This window comes from Aethina tumida, chromosome 1, assembly GCF_024364675.1.
Source record: "Aethina tumida isolate Nest 87 chromosome 1, icAetTumi1.1, whole genome shotgun sequence".
Taxonomy (NCBI): Eukaryota; Metazoa; Arthropoda; class Insecta; order Coleoptera; family Nitidulidae; genus Aethina; species Aethina tumida.
This window is the reverse complement of record NC_065435.1, coordinates 53,887,403-53,900,450: the sequence shown is the minus strand read 5'-3', so window position 1 is coordinate 53,900,450 and position 13,048 is coordinate 53,887,403. Positions and strand designations below refer to the sequence as shown.

The window sequence follows — 13,048 nt, the reverse complement described above, 5'->3', positions numbered from 1 at the left end:
TTTGAAGTGTGCATGAACGGACTTGTAACGTATGTGCGACACAATGTTCGCAACAAGCCCCCGTGTGTTCCACCGACGATGAGTGCCCTCATGCCATAAATGTAATTCAGTTTAAAGTGTGGCCGCAGATAGAACGAACGTATCTGATGTGGGGTTGTCGCACAATGTCTGTCACCAACAGATCGAAGGGTATTTGGCTACTTGGGTTAATAAAATTAAAGGGGAGCTCCTTTCAATAAAGAGTGACACGCATTAAATTATATTTAAACTAAATTAATAATCAGTGTGCACCTTCAAACCATCAAATTTTTTTCCACTACCTTTTCCATTCGCATTTGGTGCTTTCATCACCGTTTATGTCCATTTATTTTATTTATTTTCCTTTTAAAGTGACCCAATGAATATTTACAGGTTTTCCATTTATCAAACATATGTCCTCCCCTAATTTTTTGTTCCAGATTAGAAAGCACAGATAAATTTTGCTATTAACAACATTTGTGTACTCTATTTTCTTTCATAATTTCTTATTTCATTTTTTCATGCACAGATAGACTTTGCTGTTATCAACATTTGTGTACTCAGTAACATAAACAAGACTTTTTTACAATGCTTGTTAATCCTCTGACTTTCAAAATCATCTCTAATCAGCACTTATATTAATTTGCTTCAATTATTTATTTGTCGAGTATTTTCAGTTCTAAAATTTCGACACAAATTCAAAATGTTGAATTATAAACATTGAGACTCTTTAGAATTTTTATTGGATGGTCTCTCTTACTACAAATATGGTTTTCTTTCATAATTTCTTATTCCAGATTAGCTTGGAAGGAAGCGTAAGTTCATTTTTACATGCGCAGATAGACTTTGATATTATCATCATTTTTGTACTCTGTAACATAAACAAGACTTTTTTACAATGTTTGTTAATCGTCTGACTTTCAAAATCATCTCTAATCAGCGCTTATATTAATTTGCTTCAATTATTTATTTGTCGAGTATTTTCAGTTCTAAAACTTCGACACAAATTCAAAATGTTCAATTATAAACATTGAGACTCTTTAGAATTTTTATTGGATGGTCTCTCTTACTATAAATATGGTTTTCTTTCGCAATTTCTTATTCCAGGTTAAGTTGGAAGGATGCGTAGGTTCATTTTTACATGCACAGACAGACCTTGCTGTTAAAAACATTTGTGTACTCTGTAACATAAACAAGGCCTTTTTTACAATGTCCGGAGCGGTCTTGTTCGTCCTCGTAGCCGCACACACTTGAGGAGGTCCACGCAAACAATCAACAGGTACGCAGTGAAAAGATGGGATCCGATGTTTTCTAAAATGATACGGAAAGTATGGGGAAGAAAAAAAAAACGTTCGCGATTGATGTGACATTGTGCGACACTGAATTGTAAAAGCGACGTGGAACGAGAAGCGGAAATCTGCACTTGTGGCTGGATGGTTGGTTTTTCGAGGGTGCAAGTGATGCGACCGTAAACGGATATGGAAATATCACGCAAAAATAATTGGTTTGTCGCATCTTTTCCTTTTCGGTTCGGTCCTAAGAATGAACATCAATTTGCTGTAAAGGTTTCAGTCGACAAAAAAAAAATAATAATAGTAATAAAAAAAAAAAACGAAAATAAATTCAGAAATTGTGGGATAATAAATTTTCTAAGAGCAAACAATAAAATTTTAAATAGACTACTAAATAAGAAAGTTATATTAAAACGGCACATTAAAAATAAGAAACCGCCCTCCATCGCAAAATGAACTAAACTGGGGGATGTAATATATTCCGGGGAGGCCGTCCAATTATAATGCAATTATGAAATTCCCAACGCCACATTTAAATACAAATTACATTTTTAAAGTGTGCGAAGCAATAAAAAAGTCGTGGCAATATGACAGACATAAAGAGGGCTACTGAGGAATATTTACATTTTTCTTGTTGCTGGTGTCACTCGAGAGTAGGACTTAAAACTGTTAGAAAACACGCCCTGCCTGCACGAACGGAAGGACCGGATTCGAAATATTTTTCTCTTTAATGTCTTCAGATCTTTTATTAAAAATTGTGAACAAAATAAGCTTTTGTACCCGCAAATATTTATTCTAATTTTTAATGACATGTTGATGGTATCCAATTTTTTGACAATGTTACATTTTATATATTAACCTATTTTTGGTTATACAAAATCGAAAAAAACAACATATTCTATGTTTTGAATTTGAATTTGTTTGAAATTCTAACGAAAATTTTTTTCAACAAGTTCAACAAAAATAGCACATTTTCAAAAATAAAAAATTGATGATAACGTGATTTTTCAATATTTTATGCATTTTTGAAAATTTGACAATTTTTATGTATATATTTTTTTTGATTTTAAGGCGTGATGGTCAATTGAACATAAATTTAAATTTCTTAGAAAAAAATTAAATTTAAACAATACTGATTTTTCAGGGTGTTCCTTGTTTATACTGTATGTCTATTTTTTTCATAAAGTTCATCAAAAATAGGATATATCCAAAAGAAAGAAATACACATAATCTCAAAAATTAGTATTGTTCAAATTTAAAATTAATTTCTCTAAGAAATTTTGATACTTTTTTTTCTGTTTACCAAGACCTGCTCTTCATTATGACTAAAATTATAATATTTTTTTAAAAAATATGAAAAATATTGTTTTTTTGATTTTTTATGATATATCTCAAAGAATAAATAAAAAAGAAATAAAAATTACCTAAGACATATATTTTTTTGAAAACATACTATAGTACTTTTTGATTAAAAAAGTAGGTAATTTTTTCATAAAAACTTCAAGCAAAAACCGTAAATATCTGCATTTTAAAATTAATTTTTGTCTTCTTTTTAATCGATCAAAATATATTCATTATATGTTAATATATACAATAAAATCTGTCGAAAGCTCAGCTTTACGATTTTTTATGACTGAAAATAGTCGTGATTCTAAATAATTACCAAAATATAATTTCTGATATCATAAAATAACTACTAATTCTATAATCCAATAAATATAATTTAGTATTAAATATAGGTTAGAAATGCTGTTTGAAATAAAAGGTGTAAATTTGGAATTTTAGAATTTTTTTGTTGTTAATAAAAATTGTTAATAAAAATTAAAAAAATATATTAGCATTTTAGTAATACCTAATTTAAGGTAGTGAAATTAGCCTGAAAATTAAATAGATTATTTAGTAGCTGATAAACTAGCTAATATATTGATTATTTGTTGGTACTAAAAATTGTTTTCCACATTAGCTAACTATCTTGGATAATTTATAAACTATGTAGTTATTTTGGCATACTAGTCGAAATACTTGGCTAAAATTACTAATTTATATGAAATTAAGTTTATTCAGCTATTTATTAACTAACCAAGTTTGCATATTAGCTGTAATATATATCCATGCAAATCATATTTTTCTCTCTATTATTTTTCTAATTTTATTAAATATTATTATAATATCAAAATGCTTAATTATAAAAAATAAGATATCATCAGAAATTTAATTATCTTTATTATTAATTTTTAATTCAATTGAATGACAAACCTAGAAATTAAAATACAAACATGTAACATGCAATGAGTAAGTAATACAATAAAAATGCAGAAATAATTAAAATGTTGGAATTGATCTTTTTTTAATTATTTATTAATAAATTTTAAAAATGAAGTGGGGTTAGTTCTTAGTAAAAATATGAAAGACAGTTAATTACATTAATATTTTATATAAAACATTTCATATTATAAAAATAATAAAAGAATTTAAAAATTAATTTAATTATAAAAATTCTACAATAAATTGATTAAAGTAAAAACCAGCATCATATATTTAATTAATTTGTTTGATTAAATATTCTTCGGTTTTATGGATGAATGATTTTAATTGCATCATAATATAGTGCGGTACGGATCTGCAGTTGCAGAAATGTATAGCTGCATAAAAAGATATTGAAAAGATATTTAAAAGAGCGTAAAAGCGGTCCCGGCCATAAAACGCAGTGAAACACAAGAATGTCGACAATTCGCAACACCCCACTCGATTGAACGGGGTTGAACTGCCAAAAAAGGGTAATAGGACAATAAAACTGTAATCCCTGTTTCCTTAAATACGTCGTCACCACGCTTTTTATGTTGATATATGGACTGTGCTTAATGCCAGCCATCAACATAAATTTTACAATTATATGGATAATCAGAGAGTCACACAGTAAACATGCGGTTTAGGTTTCGAAGGAGACGTGCCCGACTTGACGAGCTAAGTAATTTGTATTGATAATAAAATTGAATTTTCTTAATCGAAAATCAAATATCTAACAATGGCGTTGGATCGAGCGTAGGATTGGGATGTAGGAACCGCCACTGGGGAATGATTCAATTTTATTTGTAAATACAAGGGTTGCCGATGGTGTTGAGACTTTATTGAATCAGAGGTTGCGGGTATATAAAATTGGAAATGATATCTTGGCCACGGTTGTCATTTGCACGCAGCCACTCTTTCACCAACTTCTTCGTGCCGCCTCGCCTCCTACAAACTTAATTGAAATACTATTAGTATTCTCTTTCTTCTTTATTTCTTTCGTCTTGTTCCTTCTTTTGTACGATTGGGGCCCTACTTGACATCACACTGCCGACGCCACCACATTTTTTCATAATTAAATTCTTAAATTGAAAATTTTCGGCATTAACTCTAGATAATAACCTGATTTACATCACTCGCATTCATAAATTATACAGGCGACGCTTTTTTCAAAACCTCTAACGACTGATTGGTGATTAGTGATGTAATTAATGTGTTTTAAAACTCCCTTTTTCCATGCTGCCTTCGGCACCCCGAAAATTAATTAAAATTACAACGGATTGATCACTCTTTAATTATGATCGGAGTTAAGGAGTTATGGTTTTTTATTTGCCGTGTATAAAAAACACAATTATATTCTATTCGTCGTTATGGCATTTTATTTTAATATTAATAATGCACACTGTTTATGTAAAATAAATACTTTAATATGTTTTAAAAATTAATTTGATTGTTAAATATGTGGGTATACATATAAAATAATACGATGATCAAATATAATTTTTATAAACTTTTTTTAATGACATGTTCAAACATAAATTTTGTAAGAAAATTATTCAACAAAAACTTTTATTTTTGTCTTTTATAGAAAATTTAGAATTTTTTAAAACATAGTTTTTTTCGAGAATTAAGTTATGATTATACAGTATAGTCCACTTAAGATGGAAACATTCTTGTAACTTTTTTATTCATAATTTAACTAATTTTTTTAAGTCACGGGGTCGTTTCTAATTTAAAGTGTCCACACACTGTATATCACGATTACACTTGCAATTTGCATATTTCTGTGCTGAAACTTTATCTTAAAATGTGTTACGATTTTTTATATTATTAATACGATTCACGTTTATAAACGTGAAATTGTTTATAATTATAACTCTCACAATTCTTAGTCTTTAATTTATTAATTTCTAGGAAAGTAGACGTGCATATAACGTAAACGCGGCAACTCAGCATTGTCTACGTTTGGCTATGTTGGTGGCGTTACAATATAAACAATTTAATTTTTGGAATTGTTAAAACTATATTGTATATCAGAGGTTAATTTGTGATGTTATTAGCAATGTGTGATGTTATACATGTCATTTTTGTGAAAAAGGTTTGTTTAAATAAGTGAGTTTCGTGGTTACATAAAAAATTTTAAGGTAAAATATCACTAATTGTTTTTGAAATATTTAGAAAAACTCTACTCTACTATCTACTTTAAAATGTTTTATTTAATTTTTTTGACAAACGGAAGAAAAAAAATCCACATTTCTATGGACAAAATTATAGCTTTTTATTTTATGATTTTTCATTACTCTATGTAATTTTTAATCGATTATTTTACATATTATAATAATCATTGGATGAAGTGAAACTGTAGGAAAATTATAATTTTGTCTTACCAAGTTCAAGAGAAACAGGAAGAGATGGCTACATAAGTAAATCGTTTCCCGTATTATTAAAAAATTTAGAGAAAAAGTGATAGCTACGTAAAAAATTTGTCTGCATTCGAAAATCTTGAAAAAAAAATCGGTAATTGTATGATACGAATGTCAAAAAACAATCCAATGTGCTTGTTAACTGAAATTATAAACAACCTGGAAGAAATGGGACTTAACATACTAAAATTAAACTGTTAAAAGATGATTAGTGTATGGGGATTCGTTTGACCCCAAACGTACAAAAAAAACACTGGTTTCTACTAAACATCTGAAAGTCCAATTTTGACTTGCTTAGGGTTACATTCACTGGACCACATAACAGTGGTGACAAATAGTTTTTACTTACGAATCTAAATTTAATTTATAAAAAAAATGATGGTTCTGCTTATGTTAAAAATCCTACAAGGACAAAACTATATAAAAAGTGGCCAATTATGTTTTTGAGGATACTTCACTTCTTCTTGCATAGTCCCCCTTAGATTGATTTATGAACAAAGGTATATTAAACAACAAAATAGTCAAGCCTATGCCACGGAGATGGTTCAAAATTGTGAAATAAAAATGAGTATTGTATAATGTGTTAATGTTGAATTATAAAACATAGATTTAATCAATAAAAATCACTGTCAAAATTAAAGTTACCATATAGTAGTTTATAGTATAATACTGAATAAAAACAATAATAAATGAAAAGTATTTTAACAGGTCGCATTAATTAAAAGAGTTTGGCTAATATATTTATTAATTTGTTGTTATAATTATGACCACAGTATATACAGTAATATCTCCTTATAACATCTCCTTATAATAATTTTAAAACAATATAATGAGTAACTTCTTATTTCATATCAACATCATAATTAAAATGTGAAAAAAAACAAACTTTTCAAAAATATGTAATTTGTTTATCTTTTTGATAATAATCACGATAAGGTGGTCTATGTTTGTAACTACTGTTATTTTATTTTGAAAATTTTTTTTGTACTGTAAGTTTATCAAAAATAGAATATTTCCAAAAAAAAAAAAGAAAGAAATACACATAATCTCAAAAATTGGTATTAATCAAATTTAAAATTAATTTCTCTAAGAAATTTTAATACCATTTTTCTATTGACCAAGACATGCTCTTCATCATGACTAAAAATAGAACATTTAAAAAAAATATGAAAAATATTGATATTGCAAAACTCAAAGATAAAAATTACCTAAGACATAATTTTATTTTTTGAGAATATACTATTTTTTTTAAATAGGTAATTTTTTTCAAAAAAGACCGTAATTTTTTCAAATTTAAAATTAATTTTTGTCTTCTTTTTACTCAACAATAAAATCTTTTGAAAGCTCAATTTTTTCGTGATTCTAAATAATTACCAAAATATAATTTCTGGTATCATAACTAATTTTATAATCCAATCTATATAGTTTAGTAATAAAATTAAGTTAGCAATGCTGTTCGATAAAAAAGGTGTAAATTTGGAATTTTAGAATTTTTTTATGACCTGTAATTGTTAATAAAAATTAAAATATATTAGCATTTTAGTAATGTCTAATTTAAGGTAATGAAATTAGCCAGAAAATTAAATAGATTATACTGATTATTTTTTGGTACTAAAAATTGTTTTCCACATTAACTATAACTATCTTGGATAATTTATAAATTGTCTAGTTATTTTGGTATACTAGTCTAGGTTAAAAGTACTAATTTATATGAAATTAAGTTTATACAGCAATTTATTAACTAACCAAGTTTGCATATTATCTGTAATATATATTAAAATATGATTTTTCTAATTTCTTAATAAATATTAGTATAATAATATTATATAAGTAGTACAATAAAAATGCAGAAATATTTAAAATGTTGGGATTGACCTTTTTGTAATTATTTACTAATAAATTTTATATATTGCCATATTTATGTCCAGGTCAATTCAGAAAAATAGTTTTCTATAGAGTTTGGCTAATACATTTATTAATTTAAAAAGTTGTTATAATTATGACCACAGTATATACAGTAATATCTCCTTATAATTTTGAAACAATATAATGAGTAACTTCTTATTTCATATCAACACCATAATTAAAATGTGAAAAAAACAAACTTTTCAAAAATATGTAATTTGTTTATCTTTTTGATAATAATCACCATAAGATATTTGACATAATTCAAGATAATTAATATGTTTGTAACTACTGTTATTTTATTTTGAAAATGACATATTTAATAATATTTAATATATATGTTACATATTAGAAAATTTAAAATGTCATATGTATTAAACAATAATTATTTTTTCCCATGACTTAACATTTGTTGACTCGTAATGAACGAGCGGTTTATGAGACAAAACCCCCCAACAAAATTCCATCCGTTAGATTAAAAACGAAACGGACGCACATAGATATCACTAAATATTTATGCACGGAACACAAAGGGTCGTTCAGCTGGTCCTATTGCGGCGGTGAAAGGACTCGGGGGTTGGTTATAAGGTAAGATGTTAAGTAACTCGCGGCGTCGTTGTAATTCTTGAGATTCCCCGGTTGAGACCTTTCATATTGCAATATTGAAGACGTTCGACGTAGACTTTGAATTGAAAATTGTAAACCGCCCCATTTGCCGCCCGACCGCCCGGCCGCCACATTCCTCGCGCCGAACATTCACACCAATATTCTCTCTCATCTCATCGTGGGTCCCACCTCGTCCCTCTGTTCATCGCTTCTCTTATTCATCCGACTGATACGTGTACGTGCGTAACCGATACTCATCCCCCAGGATTACGCCCGGCCGCCGCCCCCACCGAGCCGCGAAATTTACTAAAATTTTCCAGTCGGTGTCAAACCAATAATGCCGCCGTTCCAGGGGCACAGCAAACATGTTTTACAAGGGATGCTAATGAGAGATATTTTATTTAAATTAACCACTAATCAGATAATGATAAAACATTAATAATTACCCTTTTTGATTCAATTAAAATCTGTTATTTTGTGATTTAGAAGAACATATAGAATGAAAAATAATTTAAGTAATCCTTAAAATTTCTTTATTAGTTATTGTAATCAGGATAAACTGTCATAGCAATAAGATCTTTATCAAGATTTTGGTGGTATGGAATTTTACATATTGACTCGAAAATTGCTTAGGTGCATGGAAAACTTACTTTAGCTAATAAGAAAAGCCTTCTTCTTCCTCATGACAATGAAAGACAACACGTTCCATTAGAGACTCAAAGGAAGCTTCAAAAATGTTAAATGGGAAGTCCTACTTCATCCACCATATAGTCCAGATGTTTTTCTATGTATCTATTATTTATTTTGGTCATTGTCCAATGCAATAAGGGGTTTAATACCGAAGAGGAGGTTAAAACTGAAGTTGATTTTGTACGTTGAACGTTATCAAAAAATTATTTATTAAAAGGGAGACTAGTATGAAGAACAATAAAAGTTATACAATTTTAAAATTAAACTCTACATAAAAACATAGATTACTTTTTCCAGCAACTTTTTCAAAGAGAAGAAATTAATTCAGTCGATTAACTAACCTTTCCTACATCTACCTATCTATGATTAATGTTAGAGAAAAAACAGATTATCTGAATTAGAAAAGAAGACACAATTTACCAGCAGAACCAACAAACGGATGAACCCATCAACGATCTGAATATTCATAATATCATTTGCCGACTGTAAAAAAACAAACGTACAAGCCTCAAACAAGTATATCTACAAATCAAACACAAACCCCGATTGCGTTTCCTCCAACAAAGCCCATAAAGGAGTATAGTCGTGCATCCATGCGAATACTGCGAAGGGCACAGTCCAAATAATAATAAAAAAATTAATTCATAGAAATTACAGATGATATTTGTGATGATATCGAATAGAATAAATGTTGGGTCAGTTTAATAAAGCGTCGTTCATAGTTATTGAATATGAATATGATCGCTGAAACGTGCTTAAATTGAATCGTATCTGATCGCACACAAGTAGGATATGTGTGTGTGGTTTTGTCCACCGACAACAATCTCGTATCTTGCCAATAAGACCGTGTGAAACGTGGTTTATATAAACAGTACCATTATTTAAATTTATGACAATAAAACTAAAGCAATTAATAAAATAAGCTTTTATTCGCTCTTTGGTACACGAAATTAATTTTAGTTGTAGCTGTCGTAAACGTCCTTGCTTGTGAAAATGCCCAGTGCTGAAACAAAAACATAACGTGTGTTTTCATATTGGCATTTAAGAACGATAACTTTAAAACTGTTTAAACTCTTACCACGTCTAATTCTTGTATGGACGATTATTAACACGATCAATATAATTACATGAAAAATTATATTCACTATTATTATAAATATTTTCCAATCGTCTGAACTGATTTCAATTCTTTTTCGTTGGGAGCAGGGTACTATGACGCCCAATACTTGCACAGACTCATCAGCGCTGTCACTACTCGAAGATTTGTTCATTTTGCCCGACAAGTACAATTTTAGTTGACAAGACTGTCTGTCAATATTCAAAGTTTGATATTTTTAAATAATATATATATAGTGATGTCATAAAAAGTCCCCTTCTGATAACCATTGTAAGTAGAACCAACAATTCATAAGTAACATAATTGAGACAATAAACTTCTATTGTGTGAATGAACTTGTAATAAATATTTTTTGTAGTTATAACACATTTTTTAGTAAAGAATTTTTTTATATAACTTCTTTAATGCAGCTGCTTAACCACAACATAATATTGAATGGAGAAGAATTAAAATATTTTTGAAATTAAGTATCACAAAAGAACAACAGAAGCGGCATATCACATTCGCAAGGCGTTTGGAAAAGATGCTGTAAGTAATGGAAGCACCACACTTGTTTTATCGGTTTAAAACTGACCATATATTGAAGCTGAACAATATCAATATTTTCCTGAAACCTGTACCTACAAGCAATATCGTGTGCAAAATTCTCTTGTAAAATATTTGAAAATGGGTCATTAAATTGTGATGAATTAACCATTAAAAAGAGGCTTTATGCAATGAAAAATTGGATAAGCGTATTTTAAATAAATTAAACTAGGATAAAATTAGATGTTTAACAATTGCCGGTTAATTCCTTGCACAAAATTCAAACGAACGTTTTATTGTGTTGAAAAATTGATTGACTACAATTCTCCTTGCTCTGGACAATGGGTTGACAATGGGTTGAAGTTGGTGAACATAGTGGAACAGTACCTAAAAAGAGGTCAAGAAAAATTTTGTTGACTGTACAGCCCATCATGTGTTGAATCTTTACAAAAAATAGTTGACGGGTTCGATCCACCACATTAATTTTATTCGTGGTCGTAATCTTATGCCTTTCAGGGGAAGAGCAACTCTTTCATCATGTAGTTTACGGCTACATAAGTCTATCGTTTCCCATATTATTAAAAATTTTAGAAAAAATGGCTGTGGTAGTAAGAAAAAATATTGAAAGAAAATTGGTATTTGAATAATTCCAGTGTCAAAAAACAATTCAATCTTCTCGTCAACTGAAACCAACGTGGAGGAAATGAGATTTGAGACTGAAATTAGTTCAAGAAACTGTTAGAAAATGGTTAGTGTATGGGGGTTTGTTTGACCCCAGACTTACAAGAAACACTGGTATCTAATAAAAAGTAGTACAATTTTGACTTACATTCACTGGTCTACATAACATAACATAACACAACAATTTGGTATTGTCAACGTTATGACAAAATTTTGTTAAATTCACCATTTAAAAGATATCAGGGGGAAGAAGACTTTTTACAACCTCACTGTATATATAATATTTTTCCCGCTGTATGTATTAAAATTATGTCACTAAAAAAATCAATATTCATAACTTTTTTATTTTGGTTTTTATAATTTTAAGTTTCATTGCTTAATTCGTGATATGTGGAGTGCGTAGAATTCAAGTTTACAGTCAAAATTGTGCTATCAAGTCTTGTTCTTTTTATACCACATACAAAGAACTAAGTATTCATTCTTCTGGCAAACAAAAAATTTCAAATAAAACATTAGTTGATCCAAATGACGTTCTACTTCCACCACTGCGTATATGTTAAAACAAGTTTTTTGTTTTAAAACTTTGTTAAGATTCTGAATAAAAATTTTATTAGCTGTTTTTCCTAAAATTTCGTATGGTATAATTAAAAGAAGGCATATTTGTTGGTTTTGAGATCAGGAAGTTATTGAATGATGATTATTTTTCACAATGTTTATTGAAGAAAGAATCTACAACCTGACAATCTTTGAAAAGCATCGTAGAAGGTTTTCTTGGAAACAAGATAAGTGATAACTACAGACAAATTGTTACTGAATTATTGAAAAATTATTGTGAATTAGGTACACATTTGGACTTTTTTCCATAAAACCTGGGTGGGATGAACGATGGAAGAAGGAGAACGTATTCATCAAGATTTAATGAAAGTTGAAAGAAATTATCAAGGATTTTGGGATAAAAGTATGTTTGGAGATTATTGCTGGACTCTAATTTCCTGAAACTGACCCAGAGAAATACAAATGATATTCAAACATTGCCATTCACTTTTGAAATTTCCTTTATTTATTAAAACAAACGAAAACAAGAGATTCGAATTCAGCACACTAAATTACCTTACAAACACTATTCGGTTACTCTACCGTGTAATTTAAAAATTATACCAGTGTAATTTAAAAATTGTATTTTTTATTTGATTTGATCTTTATTATATTTATTTTTCAAATAAATTAAAATATTTTTTTAACAATTAGCCACAAACTAAAATTTGATTACAAACGGTGGATCTAATTATTTAAGAATTAATAATCATAGTTGAAATGAGTATTAAGATGATGGTTTTTTAATGAAATTTTAAAAATAATCCAATTAATTTTATTGTTACTAGTGATTAGTTGTAATAAAATAAATCTAGTAATTTCATCTCATAAGCTTTCATAAATAATTTCATATTTACTAGCTTTTAATAAATTGTGGTTTAGCAAAAATATGTACAATACAATTCAATTTA

General features: G+C 28.5%; 2 long non-coding RNA genes across 2 annotated transcripts; one reads left to right on the top strand and one right to left on the bottom strand.

Annotated features, from left to right (window-relative positions):
* Positions 1-10,130: 10,130 nt before the first annotated feature.
* On the bottom strand, positions 10,131-10,527 carry LOC126265470 (uncharacterized). The gene is made up of 2 exons (XR_007547957.1): positions 10,299-10,527; positions 10,131-10,223 (listed from the first exon to the last, which is right to left on the bottom strand). It is a non-coding gene; the product is annotated as an uncharacterized LOC126265470 (long non-coding RNA).
* A 311-nt stretch (positions 10,528-10,838) lies between these two features.
* Positions 10,839-11,681, top strand: LOC126265481 (uncharacterized). Its single transcript, XR_007547968.1, has 2 exons — positions 10,839-11,326; positions 11,379-11,681. It is a non-coding gene; the product is annotated as an uncharacterized LOC126265481 (long non-coding RNA).
* The last annotated feature ends 1,367 nt before the right edge of the window (positions 11,682-13,048 follow it).